Source organism: Giraffa tippelskirchi, chromosome 4 (genome assembly GCF_054371585.1).
Source record: "Giraffa tippelskirchi isolate mGirTip1 chromosome 4, T2T-mGirTip1v1.2.pri, whole genome shotgun sequence".
Taxonomy (NCBI): domain Eukaryota; kingdom Metazoa; phylum Chordata; class Mammalia; order Artiodactyla; family Giraffidae; genus Giraffa; species Giraffa tippelskirchi.
In genome coordinates, this window is record NC_137278.1 from 131,988,618 (window position 1) to 132,012,736 (window position 24,119).

At 39.9% G+C, this 24,119-nt stretch overlaps 1 protein-coding gene across 6 annotated transcripts in view; it reads right to left on the minus strand.

Annotated features, from left to right (window-relative positions):
* The window catches only part of SPATS2 (spermatogenesis associated serine rich 2), a 148,261-nt gene extending 124,373 nt beyond the window's left edge, over positions 1–23,888 (minus strand). For 4 of the 6 annotated variants that reach the window (XM_081596690.1, XM_081596691.1, XM_081596698.1 and 1 more), the window contains exon 1: positions 23,577–23,888. The gene's annotated coding sequence lies outside the window, so the exon portion shown is untranslated. Of the gene's footprint in view, positions 1–12,589; positions 12,793–23,192 lie in introns of those variants that run through there. The other 2 variants (XM_081596694.1, XM_081596696.1) reach the window with 2 other exon arrangements.
* Between the last annotated feature and the right edge of the window lie 231 nt (positions 23,889–24,119).

A 24,119-nucleotide genomic window follows, 5' to 3' on the forward strand; every position in this document is an offset into this window, starting at 1 on the left:
AACAAAATTCTAGCAAACAGAATCCAACAACATATTAAAAAGATCATACATCATGACCAAGTGGGCTTTATCCCAGGAATGCAAGGATTCTTTAATATCCACAAATCAATGTAATACACCACATTAACAAATTGAAAGATAAAAACCATGATTATCTCAATATATGCAGAAAAAGCCTTTGACAAAATTCAACATCCATTTATGATAAAAACCCTCCAGAAAGCAGGAATAGAAGGAACATACCTCAACATAATAAAAGCTATATACGACAAACCCACAGCAAACATTATCCTCAATGGTAAAAAATTGAAAGCATTTCCCCTAATGTCAGGAACAAGGCAACAGTGCCCACTCTTACCACTACTATTCAACATAGTTCTGGAAGTTTTGGCCACAGCAATCAGAGCATAAAAAGAAATAAAAGGAATCCAGATAGGAAAAGAAGAAGTAAAACTCTCACTGTTTGCAGATGACATGATCCTCTACATAGAAAACCCTAAAGATTCTACCAGAAAATTACTAGAGCTAATCAATAAATATAGTAAAGTTGCAGGATATAAAATCAACACACAGAAATCCCTTGCATCCCTATACACTAACAATGAGAAAACAGAAAGAGAAATTAAGGAAACAATATCATTCACCATGGCAACGAAAAGAATAAAATACTTAGGAATATATCTACCTAAAGAAACAAAAGACCTATATATAGAAAACTATAAAACACTGATGAAAGAAATCAGAGGACACAAATAGATGGAGAAATATACCGTGTTCATGGATTGGAAGAATCAATATAGTGAAAATGAGTATACTACCCAAAGCAATCTATAGATTCAATGCAATCCCTATCAAGATACCAATGGTATTTTTCACAGAACTAGAACAAACAATTTCACAATTTGTATGGAAATATAAAAAACCTCGAATAACCAAAGCAATCTTGAGAAAGAAGAATGGAACTGGAGGAATCAACCTGCCTGACTTCAGGCTCTACTACAAAGCCACAGTCATCAAGACAGTATGGTACTGGCACAAGGACAGAAATATAGATTAATGGAACAACCTTATCTTTGACAAAGGAGGCAAGAATATACAATGGAGAAAAGACAATCTCTGTAACAAGTGGTGCTGGGAAAACTTGTCAACCAGTTGTAAAAGAATGAAACTAGAACACTTTCTAACATCACACACAAAAATAAACTCAAAAAAAAAAAAAAAAACCTCAAAATGGATTAAAGATCTAAACGTAAGACCAGAAACTATAAAACTACTAGAGGAAAACATAGGCAAAACACTCTCCAACATAAATCACAGCAGGATCCTCTATGACCCACCTCCCAGAATATTGGAAATAAAAGCAAAAATAAACAAATGGGACGTAATTCAACTTAAAAGCTTTTGCACAACAAAGGAAACTATAAGCAAGGTGAAAAGACAGCCTTCAGAATGGGAGAAAATAATAGCAAACAAAGCAATGGACAAACAATTAATCTCAAAAATAGACAAGCAACTTCTGCAGCTCAATTCCAGAAAAATAAACAACCCAATCAAAACATGGGCCAAAGAACTAAACAGACATTTCTCCCAAGAAGACATACACATGGCCAACAAACATATGAAAAGATGCTCAACATCACTCATTATTGGAGAAATGCAAATCAAAACCACAATGAGGTACCATTTCACGCCAGTCAGAATGGCTGCTATCCAAAAGTCTACAAGCAATAAACGCTGGAGAGGGTGTGGAGAAAAGGGAACCCTCTTACACTGTTGGTGGGAATGCAAACTAGTACAGCCACTATGGAGAACAGTGTGGAGATTCCTTAAAAAACTGGAAATAGAACTGCCATATGACCCAGCAATCCCACTGCTGGGCATACACACCGAGGAAACCAGAATTGAAAGAGACACATGTACTCCAATGTTCATCACAGCACTGTTTATAATAGCCAGGAAATGGAAGCAACCTTAGACGTCCATCAGCAGACAAATGGATAAGGCAGCTGTGGTACATATACACAATGGAATATTACTCAGCCATTAAAAAGAATACATTTGAATCAGTTTTATTGAGATGGATGAAACTGGAGCCCATTATACAGAGTGAAGTAAGCCAGAAAGAAAAACACCAATACAGTATACTAATGCAGATATATGGAATTTGAAAGATGGTAACAATAACCCTATATATGAGACAGAAAAAGAGACACAGATGCATAGAACAGTCTTATGGACTCTGTGGGAGAAGGTGAGGGTGGGACAATCTGAGAGAACAGCATTGAAACATGTATATTATCATATGTGAAAAAGAACGCCAGTCCAGGTTCAATGCATGAGACAAGTGCTCAGGGCTGGTGCAATGCGATGACCCAGAGGGATGGGATGGGGAGGGAGGTGGGAGGGGGGTTCAGGATGGGGAACACATGTAAACCCATGGCTGATTCATGTCAATGTATGGCAAAAACCACTACAATATTGTAAAGTAATTAGCCTCCACCTAAAATAAACAAATTAATAAAAAAATAAAAATAAAACAAAATTCTCTTTATCTTAAAAAAAAAAAAAAGACCACATCAAATCCTGCCTAGAATGTAAAGCAACTGGAACTCCTCATAGAGATGTAAAAATGGCACAACCACTTTGGAAAGCACTTAGGCAGTTTCTTTAAAAGTGAAAGTAATTAAAGCATTTGACCCAGTCATTCTGCTCCTAGGTATTTATCCAAGAGAAAATAAAATATATGTCCATACAAAGACATGCACACAAATCAGCAGTTTTATTTGTAGTGGTGAAAAACTGCTAACAATTCAAAAGTCCATTCAGTTCAGTTCAGTTGCTCAGTGTGTCTGACTCTTTGAGACCCCATGGACTGCAGCACGCCAGGCCTCCCTGTCCATCACCAACTTCCGGAGTTTATGCAAACTCATGTCCATTGAGTCGGTGATGCCATCCAAACATCTCATCCTCTGTCGTCCCCTTCTTCTCCCGCCTTCAATCCTTCCTAGCATCAGGGTCTTTTCAAATGAGTCAGTTCTTCCCATCAGGTGGCTGAAGTATGGCAGTTTCAGTTTCAGCATCAGTCCTTCCAGTGAATATTCAGGGCTGATTCCCTTTAGGATTAACTGGTTGGATCTCCTTGCTGTCCAAGGAACTCTCACGAGTCTTCTACAACTCTACAGTTCAAAAGCATCAATTCTTTGGCGCTCAAGCTTTTTTTATAGTCCAACTCTCACATCCATACATGACTACTGGAAAAACCATAACTTTGACTAGACGGACCTTTGTTGGCCATTAGTGAATGCATAAAAAAATTTAATACACACTATCCATCCATAAACATGGGTTAATCTCAAAACAATTACGCTGAGTGAAAAAAGCCAGATGCCCAGCACAAAAAATTAGTATACACAGTATGACCCCACTTACATAAAACAGAAAATGCAAACCAATTTACTGATACAAAGTAGAAGTAGAGGAGGAAGGGCATGACAAAGGAAACAAGGAAACTTTGGGGACTAATGGACAGTTTATATGTCACACTTATCAAGCTGTCCATTTTAAACACATATAGTTTATTCTATGTCTGCCTGCACAGTTCAACCCCTGGTCTGAGGCATCTCAGAGGAGCAACTAAGCCTGTGTGATGCAACTACTGAAGCCCTCACACCCTAGAGCCTGTGCTCCACAACAAGAAGCCACCGCAACAAGAAGCCCTCACACCACAATGAAGAGTAGCCCCAGCTCGCTACAACTAGAGAAAGCTCGCACACAGCAACGAAGACCCAGCACAGCCAAAAATAAATAGTGGAAGAGAAAGTCGTCGCTCAGTCGTATCCGACTCTTTGCAACCCCATGGACTACAGTCTATGGGGTTCTCCAGGCCAGAATACTGGAGCAGGTAGCTTTTCCCTTCTCCAAAGGATCTTCCCAACCCAGGGATCAAACCCAGGTCTCCCGAATTGCAGGTGGATTCTTTACCAACTGAGCCACCAGGGAAGCACAATAAAATTAAGGATTGGTATGAGGAAGGAATTCTTATACACTATTAAAGGGTATACACATTGGAACAACCTCTTTGGAAAGCAAAATAAATAAATAAACAATAAAAAACAAGGTGGGGAGAGCCACAGATTAGGAGAATATTTGCAATGCATATTGACAAAGGATCTGTATCCCAATTAAGAATACCTATAACTCAATCTAAAACAAAACCAAACAACTGAATAGAAAAATAAGACATGGTAATGAACAAACAATTCACAACAGAAGAAAAATTAAATGACAATAAACTAATTAAAATATGCACAAACTCTGCACTTCCCTGGTGGTCTAGTGGTTAAGACTCCCAGCTTGCAACACAGGTGGCCTGGGTTCAATTCCTGTTGGGGGAACTAGATCCCACACACCCCAACTAAGAATCTGCAAGCTGCAACTAAAGATCCCATATGCTGCAATGACAATGGAAGATCTTGCATGCCGCAACTAAGATCAAGCACAGCCAAATAAATAAATAAATACTTAAAAAATATTGTCAAACTCAGTAACAATTGAGAGATGACAATTTTAAATATAAAATAGTATGACACATACAACATCAGCAAAAGTTGTAAAGAACCAATAAAATTATGGATTGGCATGAGGAAGGAATTCTTATACACTAGTAAAGGGTACATACATTAGAACAATCTCTTTGGAAAGCAAAATTTGATGGTATCTCATTAAGCTGAACACGCACAATCCTGAGACCCATAAACTACTCACTACAACACTGTTTGTAATGGTTAAAAACTGCTAACAACAAGCAATGTTAACAATCGCTTAACATTATTAACAGGCAAATGAATTTTAAAATGTATAGCCACAAAACTAAACACTTGCAGAAAACTTAAACTAGAGTTACATTTAAACAAGGGACACACATAGGATCGCTCTGTGTTATTTCTTATAACTGCATGTGAATCTAGAATTATCTCAAGACCAAAGGTTAACTTTAAAAAAAAAAAAAAATGGAAAACAATGGAATGATCAATGCAGTTTCAGGATGATGCTATCTTGTGAACAGAGTCAAGAGATATAGGAAAGAAGATCATATAGTTAGTTGTAGGATATTGTCAAGATCCTTATACTTCTTTGGGGTGGTGAGTTTGCAGGTGCTTAGTGCATAATTAATAATAACTAACTAATTAAAGGCAAAAGTAAAAAAAAAAAGACAAATCTCAAAAACCATGCTAAGCAAGAAAGGCAAATTGCTATTTTTACGAAGCTTAAATAAAACACTGTTTTTCTTCAATATAAGAAGTCACAATTAAGACACATCATTATCTAACAAACCATTAAGAAAAAACTTTGCCAATTAAACTCCAATTAACTGTAAAACGGGCTTCCTGGGTAGCTCAGCTGGTAAAGAATCCGCCTGCAATGCAGGAGACACTGGTTCAATTCCTGGTTTGGGAAGTTCCCCTGGGGAAGGCATGGATAGTCTATCCACTCCAGTATTCTCGGGCTTCCCAGGTGGCTCAGATTTAAACAATCCGCCTGCAATGCAGGAGACCTGGGTTCGAAAGATCCCCTAGAGAAGGGCATGGCAACCCACTCCAGTATTCTTGCCTGGAGAATCCCCATGGACGGAGGAGCCTGGTGGGCTACAGCCCATGGGGTCGCAAAGAGTCAGATGCGACTAAGCAGAGCACAGCACAGCAACTGTAAAACACATCACAAATTTAGAGATTAAATGAGAGGGATGTGCATCTTGCAACCAACAGAATACTCTTCTCTCTAGCTTGAGTATATATTCACAATGAAAATTTTTAAAGCATGCAGGGGATTAATAGTCACTGAATATGTTATTGTGGCTACTTCTGGAGAAGAAAGGAGAATGACCTAATTGTCATGTTTAAAAAAAAAACAAAAAACCTGATGCCTAAATTGTGGTCTGTTAATACCATTTCCCAATAAGAGAAATCAGGGTTCCTTAGAGAAATGGCTGATTCCATGTTAATGGAAGGAAATAAACAGATGAGCCTAGGATATTTCTTGTGACTAAAAGCAAGAAAGCTATCAAACACTATTGGGATCTTACTATAAGGAGTCAACTTAAGTGAGTTCCCACTTAGACTAAGACAGGACAATTTGAACTACAACACGAATAATGTCTACAGTGTCTGAAACATATTAAATACATTAAAATCCATTAATTCCATAATCATACTCTAAAACCAACAAAAAAACCTCACTGGTCACACTGTTGAAGTTTAGTAGGGCACTAACTCATTTGACTATGTTAAATATTGATAAAGAGAAAAAACCAAAACATTTATTCTGCCTCACCTGTATAAACCATATACTTCACAGTAATCAAAGAGTTAAGGAAGGAAAATTCTTCTTTATAGAAGGATTCCAGCAAATTAATACAGAATAATAACAGCATTTAAAAACCACAGTTTTGCAAGCCTTAAGAAAAGAATAGATCTAAGCAACAATCATCAATGACTGTTAAAACCATTAGCTGAAAGGCTAATGGAGAACTTTTTTTTAGAACAGGATGGCTTGTGTTTACAGTACCCAAACCCACTGATCAAAAGAGGAGTAAGAAGGACAGATGAAACTAAGAATTGAAAAAATGTTGGTAATTGCTAAAGTTAGATCAGGGTACATAGGAATTCATGATATTCTTTCCACACGTGGGAATGTTGAAAATTTCCACAATAAAAAAAGTCAATTAAAAAAAAATACGAAGCAAAATGGCATAATTATGATGAGACAAAGCACTGTGGCTAAGTACACAGGTGTTTCCATATTATTCTCTATTTTTATCTGTGTATCTGAAATATTTCACAGTATGCAAGATTTAAGGTGAAACTATCAAACAATAAAATAAAGACCGGAGTAGAGAGAAGGAATGGGATTTAAAGCATCATAAGATTCTTGTATTGCTCAGGAGGGCAAAGAACTAATTTTAGAGTTCAATATACATGCATGTTAAAAACTTAAGGGTTAACTCCTAAAAAGAAAAATACATAAAGTGTTCAACTTGAAAAATCAGTAGAAGAAAAAAAAGTACATGAGAATAATAAAAAAAAAAGGTATACACTAAAACAGCATAAATAAATCTTAAACTATCAGTGAAAGTGTAGTCACACAATCGTGTCTGACTCTTTGTGACCCCATGGACTGTAGCCTGCCAGGCTCTTCTGTCCATGGAATTCTCTAGGCAAGAACACTGGAATGGGTTGCCATTCCTTTTCCAGGGGATCTTTCCAACCCAGGGATCAAACCAGGCAGATTCTTTTCTGAGTCACCAGGGAAGCCCAAACTATCAGTAATCACATTAAAAATGAAAATACTAAACTTATCAAAAGACAGATTACCAGACTGATTTTTTTATATATACTTTTCAAAAAATCGGGGTGGGAGGAGATAGTTGATTTACAATGTTGTCAGACTGACTTTTTCAAACTCAACTATTTACAGATTACCAAGATACATTTAAAGCAAGCTGACCCAGAAAGGTAGAAAATCTAAAGGAAAATTAAAAGATACACTATACAAATAGTAATCAAAAGAAATATCAGTATTATTTATTATTAATATTAGATAACAAGATTTAAAGCAAAAGTCATTAATAAGCAGTTATCGAGAGAGCTCACAGGATTCATTAAAATAGTACTCTTTACTCCTGGAATGAGACACTCCTCCCCACTATGGATAGATATTTAAGAGGGTCCGAGTACTTGGAAGAAAAATGACCTTCCTGAGATCTGGCCATTTGCAACAACACGGATGAACCTGCAGGACATTATGCTAAGTGAAATAAAGCAGACACATAAAGAAAAAAACAGCAAGATCTCACTATATAGAATCTAAAAATGTCAAATACTTAGAAGCAGAGAGTAGAACGGTGGTTATGAGGAGCAGGGAGGTGGGGGAAAAGGGGAGATGAAGGTGCAAGGGTACAAGTTGTAGTTATATAGGATGGGTAAGTCTAGAGATCTAACATACATCATAGTGAGTACAGTCAGTAATACTGTATTGGACAGTGGACATTTGCTAACGATTTCAGGCACTCGTATCACCAAAAAAATGGTAGCTATGTGAGAAAATATGTTAATTAGCTAGATTATAGTAATCAGTTCACCATAATATACCATATATATATGCATATCAAAGTATCCTGTTGTACAAAACTAATAAAAAATTTAGAAGAATTCCCTTCCCCAGGATCCAGGACTCCTTGCCCTACCCTCCCTCCCAACAGCCACACCCTCACCTCCTGGATCTGTGTGCTATCTACCAGGCCTAATTTTTTCATGTTCTTTATCTGTTTATGTTGTTCATCAAAAGAAGCCTCTGATTTCCAGACTCTCATCTTCCATGTTCTAATCCTCAGTTAGTTCTACACATTCCCTGCTCTCTCCCATGTGCCACCCAACCCTCTCCAAATTTTGATACCCTTCCACTGTGCCCTCCATTTCCAACCTCTACTCTGAACCCTTCGACTTCTTATTCTAATTGAAACCTCATTCTCCTCTGAGGCTGTACTTCCCTTACAGCCCTCAGTAGTGAAAGTTATCTTCCCCACATCCCTCACAGAACTGGACTTTGGGGTGAGGAGTGCCATCCTTGCTCCTCACTGATGCTTTCTCACTGATCTCCCTCCCTCTTTCCTAAAAAATCGCTACTTTGAATATCATGTGAAAACATAATCCATTACCAGGTTGTGATGGTTAACATTATGTGTCAACTCAACTGGATCACAGGGTGCCCAGGTATTTGGCTAAATTATCTTATCTGGGTATGTATGAGAGGATGTTTTCAAATGAGATTAGCACTGAATCAGCAGACTGAATAAAGCAGGTGATCATCCAATCCACTGAGGTACCAAATAAAAAGAAAAAGGCAGAGGAAGGGAGAATTCATTCTCTCTCTCTGCCTGACTGCTAGAGCTGAGCTATCAATCTTCTACTTTCAGACTCAGACTTACCTTTATCGGTGTTCCTTGTTTTACACTACTGGCTTCCCTGAGTATCCAGCTTACAGCCCCCAGACTCTCAGCCCCTATAACTGCACGTGCCAATTCTTATAATAAACCTTATTCTAGATAAATACAGATATATGTATATCCTACTGATTCTTTTCCTCTGGAAAACTATTACATTGTGACTCTCTACAACACTGTTCCTACGTCTCAGTGATTTCAATTTCACACTGATAATCTTTCTAACACTCATCTCTCTGAATTCCTATCTCACTTCTCTTAATTTCGTGCTTCCAATGATCTTGTCCTTCACCTACACAGCCTACAACAACGCCTCCACAATCTCAATTTTTATATCCCACTCTCTGACCACCACCGACTTTCTTTATACCTCCATTTCTCACCTACTCAGATTCCAACATCTTTTGATTCCACCACAACCTTCAATTAATTGATTCTACCATCTTTTCACCACCTCTTGGCAACTTCATGCCCCCACTTCCCTCCTAACTTGGTTTAAATTCTACAGTGTATTATCACAATCACTCTCTTACATATATTCTCTATTGCCCTGATCCTCTCATGTTTTGTTCTACAATCGGGAAAAAATCTGTCTCTAGTTAAATCTACTCCAAATGTACAACGATGCAGGTAAAAGTCGCTGAAGGAGAAAAACCATAGTGACTAATCTCACTCTAAATTCATGACCACAAACCTCGACGGGCCCTTAACGCCACCTGCAATACTACAGGATTTCCCTGCTGCAGCCACTCTCACCCTCTCCACTTCAAGTTCACACCTTCTCCATTCTCTACAAACCACCATTCACGTCCTCCCCACCCTCACTCTCAGCTGAGCACTTTGATTCCTTACTCACTGAGAATATTGAAACAAGAGCAGAAAACTTCCACAAATTCCTATTGCCAAAGCAATCCACCTATTTGATGGTGTGCTTGAGATATATATTTTGAAGATGAAATCAATAAGAACTGGAGATGGATCTGATGTGAGGTATGAGGAAGAGAAAGGAATCAAACATGACTTTCTCAACAAGGCTTTCCCTTACCACCTTTCTGTCTCAGTCTCTCAGCTGCTCTCACTCTCGTGCCCTCTCTCTCTCACAAACACACAAGCACACAGTCACATGTTCACAGTGTCCCTGTCTCCTTCCCTGCTTTTTGTTTTTTTCCAATACCAGTTAACCATTAACTGAAATACTAAACATTTCACTCCTCTCCTTGATATCTGCCTTCTTCTACTAGAGTATAAACTGCATGCAGGCAAGGATTTTTAAGGTTAGTTCACTCCTGCAGACCAGAAAAATAGTAGGAACTCAATAATCTTTTGTTAAAAAAAATGAACTGTTTCTGGCATGACCAAATGGTTGAATGGTGGTGTCATTTACACAGAAAAAGAATATCTTAATGGGAGAAGAACCAGTCTCTATACAAAGGAGCTTACACTCTAGTGAGAGAAAGACACTGAAACATACATTTACAACAAACTAGGATTCTATGATTTGTTAAATCTACTATTAACTGCAAAATTGAAGAATAGTCTATGATCCCATTTTTATCAAAAATGTATGTTTTATATATACATACACACTTGTACAGGCATGTTTGTATGTGTACTTGCACACACAGCACATATATATATGTTTCAGCAATGATACAGAAAAAGTCTGGAAGGATAAAATACCAAACTGTTAGCCTATCGGGCAACAAAAGTACTATGTATGGGGAATGAGACTGAACAGAGGGTCAAGAGACTTTCACTTTTCACTTTATATATGTTTTGCAATAAGCAATATTTTTTTATCTTCCCTGGTGGCTCATATGGTAAAGAATCTGCCGGCAATGCAAGAGACCTGGGTTCAACCCGTGGGTCAGGAAGATCCCTTGGAGTAGGAAATGGCGACCCATTCCAATATGCTTGCCTGGAGAATTCCATGGACAGAGGAACCTGGTGGGCTACAGTCCATGGGGTCACAAAGAATCGGACACAACGGAGTGACAGTTGTGTCACTCAGTGACACATATTTCATATTTCTCTTATAATTTAAAAAAGAAAAAAGAAAAAAATTCCTTCCTAAAAGGAAAAACAATTATTTAATGGAAGAGTAACATCCAGAGTATAAAAAACTTCTATACAACAAACAAATTTTAAAATGGCAAAGTATATAAAAAGACATTTTACAAAGAAATATAGTCAATGAACATACACAGCACACTCAACATCATGTTTAATCAAGAAAAATAAAAACACTTTTATTTCATCAGATAATAGCAAATATTTTAAGTGTGTAGGTTCGTAATCTACAACTACTGGTTGGAGTGCAAACTGCTACTATTTTTTAAAGTTTAGTGAGCAACAGAATAAATAATGTTATAATCCAAAGAATAATAAATACTCATGAGTCCAGAGTGTGTAAATAATAAATTATTAAATAAATAAGTGGGGGACAAGTACAAGTTTCTTTACAGAAAAATTCTAATTAATAAATGTAGAAGTAATGAGAGAAGTAGAAAATAACCATTAAGATACCACAGTAATAACTGCTATAGACAAGATCTACTGGAGAAGGTTAAAATTAACAGGTGAACTTTTAAGAGAAATAGTGTATTTGCATAGCCTCAAAATATTGCCCTAAAATATTTACTGTGGGGCCTCCCTGGTGGCTCAGTGGTAAAGAATCCTCCTGCCAATGCAAGAGATATGGGCTCGATCTAAATCCAGCTTGAACATCTGGAAGTTCTTGGTTCATATACTATTGAAGCCTAGCTTGAAGGATTTTTAGTATTACCTTGCTAGCATGTGCAATGAGAACAACTGTATGATAGTTTGAACATTCTCTGGCATTGCCTTTCTTTGGGATTGGAATGAAAACTGACCTTTCCCAGTATTATGGCCACTGCTGAGTTTTCATATTTGCTGGCATATTGAGTGCAGCACTTTAACAGCATCATCTTTTAGGATTTGAAATAGCTCAACTGGAATTCCATCACCTACACTAGCTTTGTTCACAGTGATGCTTTCTAAGGCTCACTTGACTTCACACTCCAGGATGTCTGGCTCTAGGTGAGTGACCACACCATCATGGTTATCCAGACCATTAAGATCTTTTTTGTATAGTTCTTCTGTGTATTTTTGCCATGTCTTCTTAATCTTTCCTGCTTCTGCTAGGTCTTTTCTGTTTATTTTATTTTGTTCATCTTTGCATGAAATGTTCCTTTGGTAGCTCCAATTTTCTTGAAGAGATCTCTAGTCTTCCCCATTCTATTGTTTTCCTCTATTTATTTGCATGGTTCCCTTAAGAAGGCTTTCTTCTCTCTGCTATTCTCTGGAATTCTATTCAGTTGGGTATATCTTTCCCTTTCTCCTTTGCCTTTAGCTTCTCTTCTTTTCTCAGCTATTTGTAAGCCCCTCTCAGACAACCACTCTGCCTTCTTGCATTTCTTTCCCTTCGGGATAGTTTTGGTCACCGCCTCCTGTACAATGTTACAAACTCCCATCCACAGTTCTTCAGGCACTCTGTCTACCAGATCTAATCCCTTGAATTGATTAATCACCTCCACTGTATAATCATAAGGGATTTGATTTAGTTCATACCTGAATGGTCTGCAGTCCAGGAGTAGCAGAGTCAGACATGACTGAGCAACTGAACAACAACAACAACACCTGAATGGTCTAGTGGTTTTCTCTACCTTCTTCAATTTAAGTCTGAATTTTGCAAAAGGAGCTGATCATCTGAGCCACAATCAGGTTCAGGTCTTGTTTTTGCTGACTACGTAGAGCTTCTCCATCTTCGGCTGCAAAGGATATATCAATCTGATTTCAGTATTGACCATCTGGTGATGACCACATATAGAGTTGTCTCTTGTGTTGTTGGAAGAGTGTGTTTGCTATGACCAATGTATTCTCTTGACAAAACTGTAAGCCTTTGCCCTGCTTCATTTTGTATTCCAAGGCCAAACTTGCCTGTTACTCCAAGTATCTGACTTCCTACTTTTGCATTCCAATCCCTAATGATGAAAACAACATATTTTTTTGGTGTTAGTTCCAGAAGGTGTTGTAGGTCATCATAGAACCATTTAACTTCAGCTTCTTCAGCATCAGTGGTTGGGGCACAGATTTGGATTACTGTAATGCTGAATGGTTTGCCTTGGAAACGAACTGAGATCATTTTGTCGTTTCTGAGACTGCACCCAAGTACTGCATTCAGGACTCTTTTGTTGACTATGAAGTTGTTAGGAATAAACTAAATATTAATGAAACACTGATTTCTGCCAAAGATAAACTGATTTTATGCATATGTCTTCCTAATTTCTTGATTTGGGGGTGTTGATCCAAAGCAAATTATCAACACTACCACAGTCTAACTTTTATTGACAGCAAATGGTAGTTTTTTTTGCCTAACACTCCTATTCGGAAAAGGTATGCAACATTTCCCTCCAACTCGGGTCACATGTACCAAAAATAATTATAACATTAAGTGCCTACTATGTGCACTCACTGATCTAAGTGTTACATAACTATTAAAAATCAACAGTCATAACTCAACAAAAAGACAATCTAATTTAAAACCAGGCAAAGGACTTAAATAGACATTTCTCCAAAGAAGATACACAAAAGACCAATAAGCTCATGAAAAGAAACTAAACATCACCAGTCATTAGTAGGGAGAAGGCAATAGAACCCCACTCCAGTACTCTTGCCTGGAAAATCCCATGGATGGAGAAGTCTGGTAGGCTACAGTCCATGGGGTTGCTAAGAGTCCGACACGACTGAGCAACTTCACTTTCACTTTTTCCTTTCATGCACTGTAGAAGGAAATGGCAACCCACTCCAGTATTCTTGCCTAGAAAATCCCAAGGACGGCGGAGCCTGGTGGGCTGCCGTCTGTGGGGTCGCACAGACTCGGACACGACTGAAGCGACTTAGCAGCAGCAGCAGTCGTTAGTAAGGAAATGCAAATAAAATTCACAATACCATTTCATACCTACAAAGATAGCTATAATCAAAGAAAAAAGGAAAATAACAAGTATCAGCAAAGATGTGGAGAAAATGGAACCCTCGTGCACTGTTGGTGAGAATGTAAAATAGTATAGCCACTGTGGAAAACAGTATGGCAGTTCCCCAAAAAGAAATCTACATGATTCAGCAATTCCACCCTCAGTAATAAACTCAAAAGAATTGAAAACAGGTATTCAAACAAAAAATGGTACATGAATGTTCAAAGCAGCATTACTCATAACAGCAAAAGGCAGAAATGAAACAACTGCCCATCAACAGAAAAAATGGATAAACAAAATATGATATATCCATACAGTGGGACAGTATTCAGCTAGAAAAATGAATGAAGTACTGACACACGTACAACATGGATGAACCTCAAAAACACTATGTTACATCAAAGAAGCCAGACACAAAAAATCACATATTACATGATTCCTTTTACTTGAAATATCCAGAACAGGTAAATTTGCAGAGATTGGTAGTTAACAGAGACGGGGCAGGGGGTTGTGGGGAAGAGTGAGGAGAGACTGCCTTCTCTGGGGTTGATGTAACAGTTCTGGAACTATATAGAGTGATGATTGTACAACACAGTGAATTTATTAAATACCACTGAACTGTATACTTTAAAAGAGTTAATTTTATGCACTGTGGATTTCATTTCAGAAAAAAAAAAATCCAGTAGTCCTGACAATCCTGTGCAGATTCAGAAACACAGACAGGCTCAGGGAAATTACCTGACCAAATCCACAGGGGAGTATTAGACAGAGCGGCAGATTTTTGCTCTTTTTTCTTAATGTTGATAGAAAGTAGGAGCTTCATAGCCCTTCTCCCCAACAATTAAAATTTTATGCCAGGGACTTTCCTGGTGGTCCAGTGGTTAAGAATCTGCCTGTCAAGGCAGGGGACATGGCTTGGATCCCTGATCTGGGAAGCTTCCACAAGCCATGGGGCACTAAGCCCGTGCGCCACAACTACTGAAGTTCATGTGCCTTAGAGCCTGTGCTCCACAATAGGAGAAGCCACTGCAACAAGCATCACAACCTGAGAGTAAGCTCCACTCACCGCAACGGGAGAATAATATCACATACAATACTGCGTAGTCTAACTTATTGCATCATCGTAACATTATGGGCTGGCAGACACATGACAAATGTCAAACAACTTTTAAAAGATCTTCAAGGAATTCCTTGGCAGTTCAGTAGACAGGACTCAGCGCTTTCACTGCTGGGGCTGGAGTTTGAGCCCTGGTCGGGGAACTATGATCCTGAAAGCCATGTGGCATGGCCAAAAATTAAAGACAAAAAAAGACCTCCATAAAATACAAACTTTGAATAGTGAAAGAAGTGAAAATGATTACCCAACAAAACTTTGTATAAAGTACTGTCAACTTAACAAAGAATTAGATAGTCTTCTCAAGAAACAGAGTGTGTACTGACTGGTAAGATGTAACAAAACATTAAGTTTACATCTGAGCTAAATGGCTGACTCAGTCTTTGGTGGTTCTGTACCATAGTACCTTATAGGACCATTCAGGTCCTATAACACCTTAATTTCCTGTCATTCCATAATAGTTATAAATGAGCGTCATTGTTCCCATCAAATGTAAGGGAGCCTCTAGTGATGAGATCCTTATCCTGAAGGCTTGTGCAGGACATGCAGGTAAGCTATGATGGCAATTTACTTTATATAAAGATATAAGAGGTTATTAACCAAAGTCAGCAGAGAGTCACTTCCACCACACACTAGTGCACATTTTAAATCAATTTAACAGTAGAAAATACCAAGAAGAGCCAGCAATGGGCTGACCACACTGCATGCTGTAATCAGAGACTAAGTAGATAATTTAAAGTACTGCTCTACTGGGCTTTCCAGGTGGCTCAGTGATAAAGAATTTGCCTGCTGATGCAGGAGATGAGGGTTTGATCCCTGGGTCAGGAAGATCCCCTGGAGGAGGAAATGGAAACCCACTCCAGTATTCTTGCCTGGAAAATCCCATGGAAAGAGGGCTGGTAGGCTGCAGTCCATGGAGTTGCAAACAGTTGGACACAACTTAGTGACTGAGCACACATGCGTTGCTCTACTACTGATGGTAACCTTAAAACAGAAGCAAATCATTTGCTACTGGACAGATCACATGTACTCAAGAGAGGAAAGACTGTAGGTTTTACAAACAGGTCTTTCCAGTTCTATACAGGTCAGTAAGAAGTAACATCATTGGCAGCATCTTCAAGTACAAAAGATATCTTCACTTATCTAACGTGACCCATCTATAATCATATAATGGCTTCATCACAAACCTCCTTCTCCTCAATCCCAGCACCCTTTAACCAACTCTAAAGAACACACAGACACAAACACACACTCCACAACTAGTAATCATGTCATTTTGCTAATTAAGTAATATAAAAAAATCCTAACCAACAATCCAAGGTTGTCATTTAGGGTTTGCCCTAGTAACAATCACTGTCTAACTCCTAACCACAAATTAGTCATAGGACAATGACTGCAGAGGCCTGAAGCTGGTGGCTATGTTCTCAGATCCTACAGAATATTTTAAGGCTTGGGGCTGCTGCACAGTCAGTGCAGAAGATGCATGTATATTTCAGGAACCCACCACAATTAGCCACCATGGTAAATGTGAACATGAAGAGTAAATGCTGGCCTCTGGCCAATCCTTTATATCCAGCAACCTAAAGATAAAGTGTTTGGATATTTAAAGTTAATATCCAAAATTTTAAATCTTTTGCAGATATTCCAGAACCAACACACCACATCCAAGGTAAGTATAAACTCGGTAAGATTCCAAAAGAGGCTCCCAGAAAATGGCATGTGAGCCTGAAGTCCCTTTGTAACCCAATAACCTCAAGAAGCAAGATGCAGGCATAATTAACCTCCTTGTAACAATTAGAAAAAATGAAATTGGAAGTTAGACCCATCCTAAGAGACAGTTCGCTGTCAGCCTGCAGCTATTTCAATCTACTATATTTGGTACTATGTGACAACTCTGTCTCTCTCAAATATATAAAGGAAGGGAGAAAAAATCGACTCAAACAGTACTTTCTGTATTACAGCTACCTTCCTGAAATATTTAAAGCATACAGTAGGCACTCAAACTATTTTCAATTAATAAAGGATATAGAAGGTAAGCAATAACCAGCAGCTCATACATGTCCCTTGGACAGCAAGATCAAACCAGTCAATCCTAAAGGAAATCATTCCTGAATATTCATTGGAAGGACTAATGCTGAAGCTCCAATACTTTGGCCACCTGATGCAAAGAGCCAACTCATTGGAAAAGATTCTGATGCTGGGAGAGACTGAGGGCAGGAGGAGAAGGGGACGACAGAGGATGAGATGGCATCACTGACTCAATGGACACAAGTTTGAGCAAACTCTGGGAAATGGTGAAGGGCAGGGAAACCTGGCGTGCTACAGTCCATGGGGTCACAAAGAGTTGGACACGACTGAGCAACTGAACAACAACAACATACATATAAAATATTCTGAAATGAAAAAAGCACCCTAAATTTTTCAGCCAAAGGCAGCAAAGTGAACTGAAGATGATCTACACTATTGACACATTTTTCTTTTTTAATATTTATTTATATTTTGGCTGCACCAGGTCTTAGTTGCAGCACACAGGATCTTTAGTTATGGTATGTGAGCTCTTCGCTGCAGCATGTAGGATCTAGTTCCCTGACCAGGGATTGAACCTGGGTCCCCAGCATTGGGAGTGTGGAGTCTTAGCCACTGAACCACCAAGGAAGTACCAGATTTTTCAAATATATATACAAATAACATTCTTAAGATGATCATGCACAGTTGTAGGTATGACTGAAAAAATCTGTGTATAACAAATGGTCCTTCCACACTGGATACATTTCATACTTTAAAACAGAAACTCCTATTTTCTTCATCAACTAAAGCTCCTACAAGATTTTCAAAAGTACTTTTATTGCTAACTTGAACTTTATTTTAAGGTGCTTGCTAGACATATAAATATAATTAGACAGAAGCTAAGAGAGAGCCATAAAAACTGGACAAATCATTTCCTGTGCAAATGTCCTGCAAACAGGACAGAAAAAGTCAGTAAAAGAAACAGCAGCCCTCAAACATAAGGTCAAGTACTACCTTCAGGTGAACACACAATAAAATCATCATTTAAAAGTAACCAAACTTGGGCTTCCCTGGTGGCTCAGGGAAGGTAAAAAATCCACTTGCCAATGCAGGAAATATGGTTCCATCCCGTCAGGGAAGATCCCACATGCTTCGGAGCAACGAAGCCCGTTGGCCGCAACTACTGAGCCTGTGATCTTGAGCTCAGGAGCCACAACTACTGAGCACAGGTGCTACATCTACTGAAGTTCACATGCCTAGAGCCTGTGTTCCGCAACAAAAGAAGCCACTGCAATGAGAAGCCCAAGCACCGCAACTAGAGAGGAGCCCCTGATCCTGCAACTAGAGAAAAGCCCATGCAGCAATGAAGACCCTGCGCCACCAAAAAATAAATAAAATTATATGTAAAAAAGTAATAAAACTGCCACAAAAACTTAAACATAGGATCATCATATGAACAGATATTGAACAGATATTTGTACATTAATGTTCACAGCAGCATTACTTACAATAGCCAAAAAGGTGGAAACAACCTGTGTCCATTTATAGATGAATGGATAAATGAAATATGATATATGCATACGATGGAATATTACTCAGTCCTAAAAAGGAATGAACTTCTGACAAGGTTAAAACACTGATGAGCCTTGAAGACAATGTGCTAAGTGAAATAAGCCAGACACAAATGGACAAATATTATATAACTCCACTTATCTGAGGTACCTAGAATAATCATATTCCTAGAGACAGAAAGTGCAATAGTGATTGCCAGGAGCTGGGGAAAAAGAAGAATGAGGAGTCATTCTTTAACAGGAATTTTGGTTTCGGACGATAAGAATGTTCTGGAGTTGGATGGTGGTGATGGTTACACAGATGGTTAACAGAAGCAGAAGATATTAAGAAGAGGTGGCAAAAATACACAGAAGAACTGTACAAAAAAGATCTTCATGACCCAGATAATCACGATGGTGTGATCACTCACCTAGAGCCAGACATCCTGGAATGTGAAGTCAAGTGGGCCTTAGAAAGCATCACTACAAACAAAGCTAGTGGAGGTGATGGAATTCCAGTTGAGCTATTTCAAATCCTCAAAGGTGATGCTGTGAAAGTGCTGCACTCAACATGCCAGCAAATTTGGAAAACTCAGCAGTGGCCACAGGACTGGAAAAGGTCAGTTTTCGTTCCAATCCCAAAGAAAGGCAATGCCAAAGAATGCTCAAACTACCGTATAATTGCACTCATCTCACATGCTAGTGAAGTAATGCTCAAAATTCTCCAAGCCAGGCTTCAGCAATACGTGAACCGTGAACTTCCAGATGTTCAAGCTGGTTTTAGAAAAGGCAGAGGAACCACAGATCAAATTGCCAATATCCGCTGGATCATCGAAAAAGCAAGAGAGTTCCAGAAAAACATCTATTTCTGCTTTATTGACTATGCCAAAGCCTTTGACTGTGTGGATCACAAGAAACTGTGGAAAATTCTGAAAGAGATGGGAATACCAGACCATCTGACCTGTCTCTTGAGAAACCTGTATGCAGGTCAGGAAGCAACAGTTAGAACTGGACATGGAACAACAGACTGGTTCCAAATAGGAAAAGGAGTATGTAAAGGCTGTATATTATCACCCTGCTTATTTAACTTACATGCAGATACATCATGAGAAACGCTGGGCTGGAAGAAACACAAGCTGGAATCAAGATTGCCAGGAGAAATATCAGTAACCTCAGATATGCGGATGACACCACCCTTATGGCAGAAAGTGAAGAACTAAAGAGCCTCTTGATGAAAGTGAAAGAGGAGAGTGAAAAAGGTGGCTTAAAGCTCAACGTTCAGAAAACTAAGATCATGGCATCTGGTCCCATTACTTCATGGGAAATAGATGGGGAAACAGTGGAAACAGTGTCAGACTTTATTTTTTGGGGCTCCAAAATCACTGCTGATGGTGATTGCAGCCATGAAATTAAAAGACGCTTACTCCTTGGAAGGAAGGTTATGGCCAACCTAGATAGCATATTTAAAAGCAGAGACATTACTTTGCCAACAAAAGTACGTCTAGTCAAGGCTATGGTTTTTCCAGTGGTCATGTATGGATGTGAGAGTTGGACGGTGAAGAAAGCTGAGTGCCGCAGAATTGATGCTTTTGAACTGTGGTGTTGGAGAAGACTCTTGAGAGTCCCTTGGACTGCAAGGAGATCCAATCAATCCATCCTAAAAGAGATCAATCCTGGGTGTTCATTGGAAGGACTGATGTTGAAGCTGAAACTCCAATACTTTGGCCACCTCATGCGAGGAGTTGACACATTGGAAAAGACCCTGATGCTGGGTAGGATTGGGGGCAGGAGGAGAAGGGGACGACAAGAGGATGAGATGGTTGGATGGCATCACCAACTCAATGGACATGGGTTTGGGTAGACTCCAGGAGTTGGTGATGGACAGAGAGGCCTGGCGTGCTGCAATTCATGGGTTCGCAAAGAGTCGGACATGACTGAGCAACTGAACTGAACTGAACTGACGGTTACACAGCGGTATGAATGGATTTAATGCCACTGAACTGTACACTTGAAAAAGTGGTTTAAATGATGTTACGTATATCTTACCACAATTTTTTTAAAGTAACCAAGCAAGAATGATGATCAAATCTTTGAGGCAAAAACATCAAGAAAAGTGGAAAGAGTCTGCAACAGGCATGTTTCACTGTCATCCTCCGAGCCTAGATGACCTGCCTGAAAGTCAAGACCTCAGAGCAGGAGGGATGGACATGGCATTTTCATACACTACAGATTTATATATCAGTATCATATCACTGGCATATGATAGGAAGATATATTAGAAGGTGAACTATATACTATAAGAGGGCATTTGCTAAATAATGAATGGGCTCCCTTCCCAATATTTAAATCAGAAAAATATAAGCTTTACCTTCCAGTCTCTAACGTAAGCAGCGAGACAATCAGTTTTACTTCTAACGAAGCAACATTGTGGATCCTAAAGAGTGACTTTAATTTTCCAGTTTTAATATGGTGTCTCTACAATGGAAACTGCAAGTAGCAATATAATAATAAAAATATAAACGTCTTTCACCACCATTACAAAGTTACTTAACCTTTTCCAAGCCTCATCTGAAAGATGAGGATAATGCTTACCTTATAGGATTATTTGAAGATCTAATAAAGTAACATATATAAAACACACTGAGTGCAGTCAGTCCCTAGAATACCTAACTGCTCAACAAATAAAAATTCCCTCACCTCCTGCAATTCACTAGTATGTGTAGCCTTTCCTGCTCCTGGATCAGCCTCCACAGGCTATGCTGATGTTTCGGCCATTAACCTCTGGCTCCTCCCTCAGGCCCCAGCTGTGTCTCTCGGTTGTAGTAGTTTTACTCCTGGTTTCTAAGAGGATCCTGTCTATATTTAGAGATAATGCCAGTACCCACTGTGGACTCAACAGGTGCTTGGAGGGCACTTGAGCATTCAGCACTTTTTGATTGTTTTCCAGAGTTAATTGATTTTGGCTCCACAACTGGCTGTCTTGACTTCCACAAGGAAGAGTGCCACGTATGCACAGTATTTCAGCAGTACACTAGACTAAACAGAAAATTAAGTGTGCTCACAGAACAAATCCTTAGCAAGAGGATGTTTTTGCCTATTATCTGGACCCCAAAAGATTTGTTAAATCACAAGGGCAATAAACCTTGAATCAACTCTACAAATGTAGCCCATCAACCCAATCTTTGTCTAGACCACTGTATCAGACCCAGGTTTCAACCAATTCATGCTGTTTATACTACAACCAAGATCAGGAGGAAAAAGCAGGTAGAACAACATGGAACACTTAAAGGAGTGTCCAAACAGAGTGGGTATGAATTCAGTTTTATTTACTACTAGTTTTGTGATCTTATTAAGTTATTTAATCTCTGAATTTATAAAACAGGAAATGATTATGAGGATTAAATTAAATGAGATGATACGCGGAAAGCAATCTTAGCACTTCATTATCACTAATGAGGAAACTAACTGCACTCACTTCTTGCTTTGCTCAGTTTCAATAACAGAAGAAAAGTGGCAATTTAGATCATTCTTTTTGGACCTTTGTAAAATAGCCTAATGCTACTATCTGAGGCCAAGCTGAGAAATATAAACAGAAAAATTCCCAGAAATCTTAGATGAGTCAGCAAAACTTAATGGCTCAAAATAAAAGGCTTAATATGGACTATTTATGAACACCTAATGGTAACTGCAATTTCAAAATCAGCAATCTCGTATCTAGTATCATCCAAAATTTGGTCTGGAAATCCAAGTATCAAGGAAATGCAAAGATCATACATAACCCCTGAAATACTTCCCCACAATATTTTCAAATCACCTGAATTCAAACTGTAAGGTACAAAATAGCCTGATAATTTGAAATCAGCATCAGGAATTTCTGGTGACAAAACCAAACTCTCTCCCAGTCATAAAACCAGTAGCAGATGGTACATGATCATTTCTCAGTGAGAAACTGTAATTCTAACAAAGTACAGATAACTCAGATTTTATCAAGGCTGCTCATCACCTTTCGATGAACAAACTCACTCTTGGTTCTCCTCCAAACACCCTAAACTCTGCATTATCAATAACCAAACTCAAAGCAAGATGCCTGTTTCTAGTGACCTGTCCTCTCCTGCTTCATTAACCGCAGGTAAATTAGAAGAGAAGGGAAATATATTACAGGGCATGCTTTATCAATGAAATGAACTGTAAATGATAACCAAATTATTAAAAGAGCAGCTTGTACTCCTTAGCAGAGGGACATGCCAGAGAAAAATCCACCTTCTAAAAGAACCCAGTCATCCTGGATGAATTAGGAGAAAAATGCCACTCCAGTCCACCTAACCTACACTCTCTAACTGGACTTATTCTTCTGCTTTAATTCAAACCCAAACCACATCTATTTTATGTGTCTGCCCCTCTTGGCTATATTTTCCGTCCCGTTTCCCGCCCCCCTCCAATTCCAAGAATGCCCTCCTCTCTCTTATTTTCAAATCCCATTTTGCCCCCCAAATCCTAAGGACCTCGGACACCCACGCAGATGACCTTACGCATTTCCGATGAATTTCCAGTTCATTGTACTTCTCATACCAAATGATCGATTCTTTCATTCCTTTCGACCTCTCGTTGTTTCTTAAAACCCAGTACCCCACACACGCTCACATCAGAGTCCCCCCTCACTCCATTGTTTCCCCGGCCTATGCCTGTGGAAACCCCTCAACTCGGAACTGTGTGCTTCGGCCCGCCCCACTGACCCCAGAAACCGTTCACCATCTGGGCACTCCAGGTCTCAAAGGGTTCACGTCCCCTCCTCTCGGTATCCCAACCCCCAACAACTGCTCCCTCCCCGTGTGCCTTCCCTCAAGCCCGCTCTCTGCACCTCTGTGCCCCGCTTCATCCCTCCTCCACCCCTCCACCAGCACCCCGAGCCTCACCTATCCCGGGCCCCCGCAGTCGCCGCGTTCCCCAGTTCCGGCTCTGCGTCCCGGACGCTCTTGGGTCTGAGATGAGGAAAGGAGCTCCTCCGCCGCCTCCTCCTCCTCTTCTAGAGCTGCAGCCGTCGCGCTCCTCCCCCAGCTCTCCCGGAGCCGGACGCCGCCCCGCCCCCACCGCCCCCACCGCCCCCACCGCCCCTTTCTCTGCTTCCCTCCTCGGCCGGGCGGCGGGCTGGGAATCGCAGCCGCGGCTGGGGGCCGGAGTGCCAGCCGATCCACACCGACCTCGCCGGGGCTCGAGCTCTTCGCCCCGCCCCGCAGTCCGCTCGGGCGCGTGCGCGCCGGCTAGCCAGCGCACAGGGCGCGTACTCGCGCCAGCGCGAACCCGGCGCGCGGAGCTCGAGGCCGTTGCAGCCAACTGGCCCGCGAGTGAGGCCCGGGCGCGAGGCGACCCCGCGAGCCGAAGACACGCGCGCGGAAAGGCGCGGGGCGAGAGGTGGCCTCCTGTCCGTCGGGTTACAGCTTCTCCCGCTACCGGGTCCC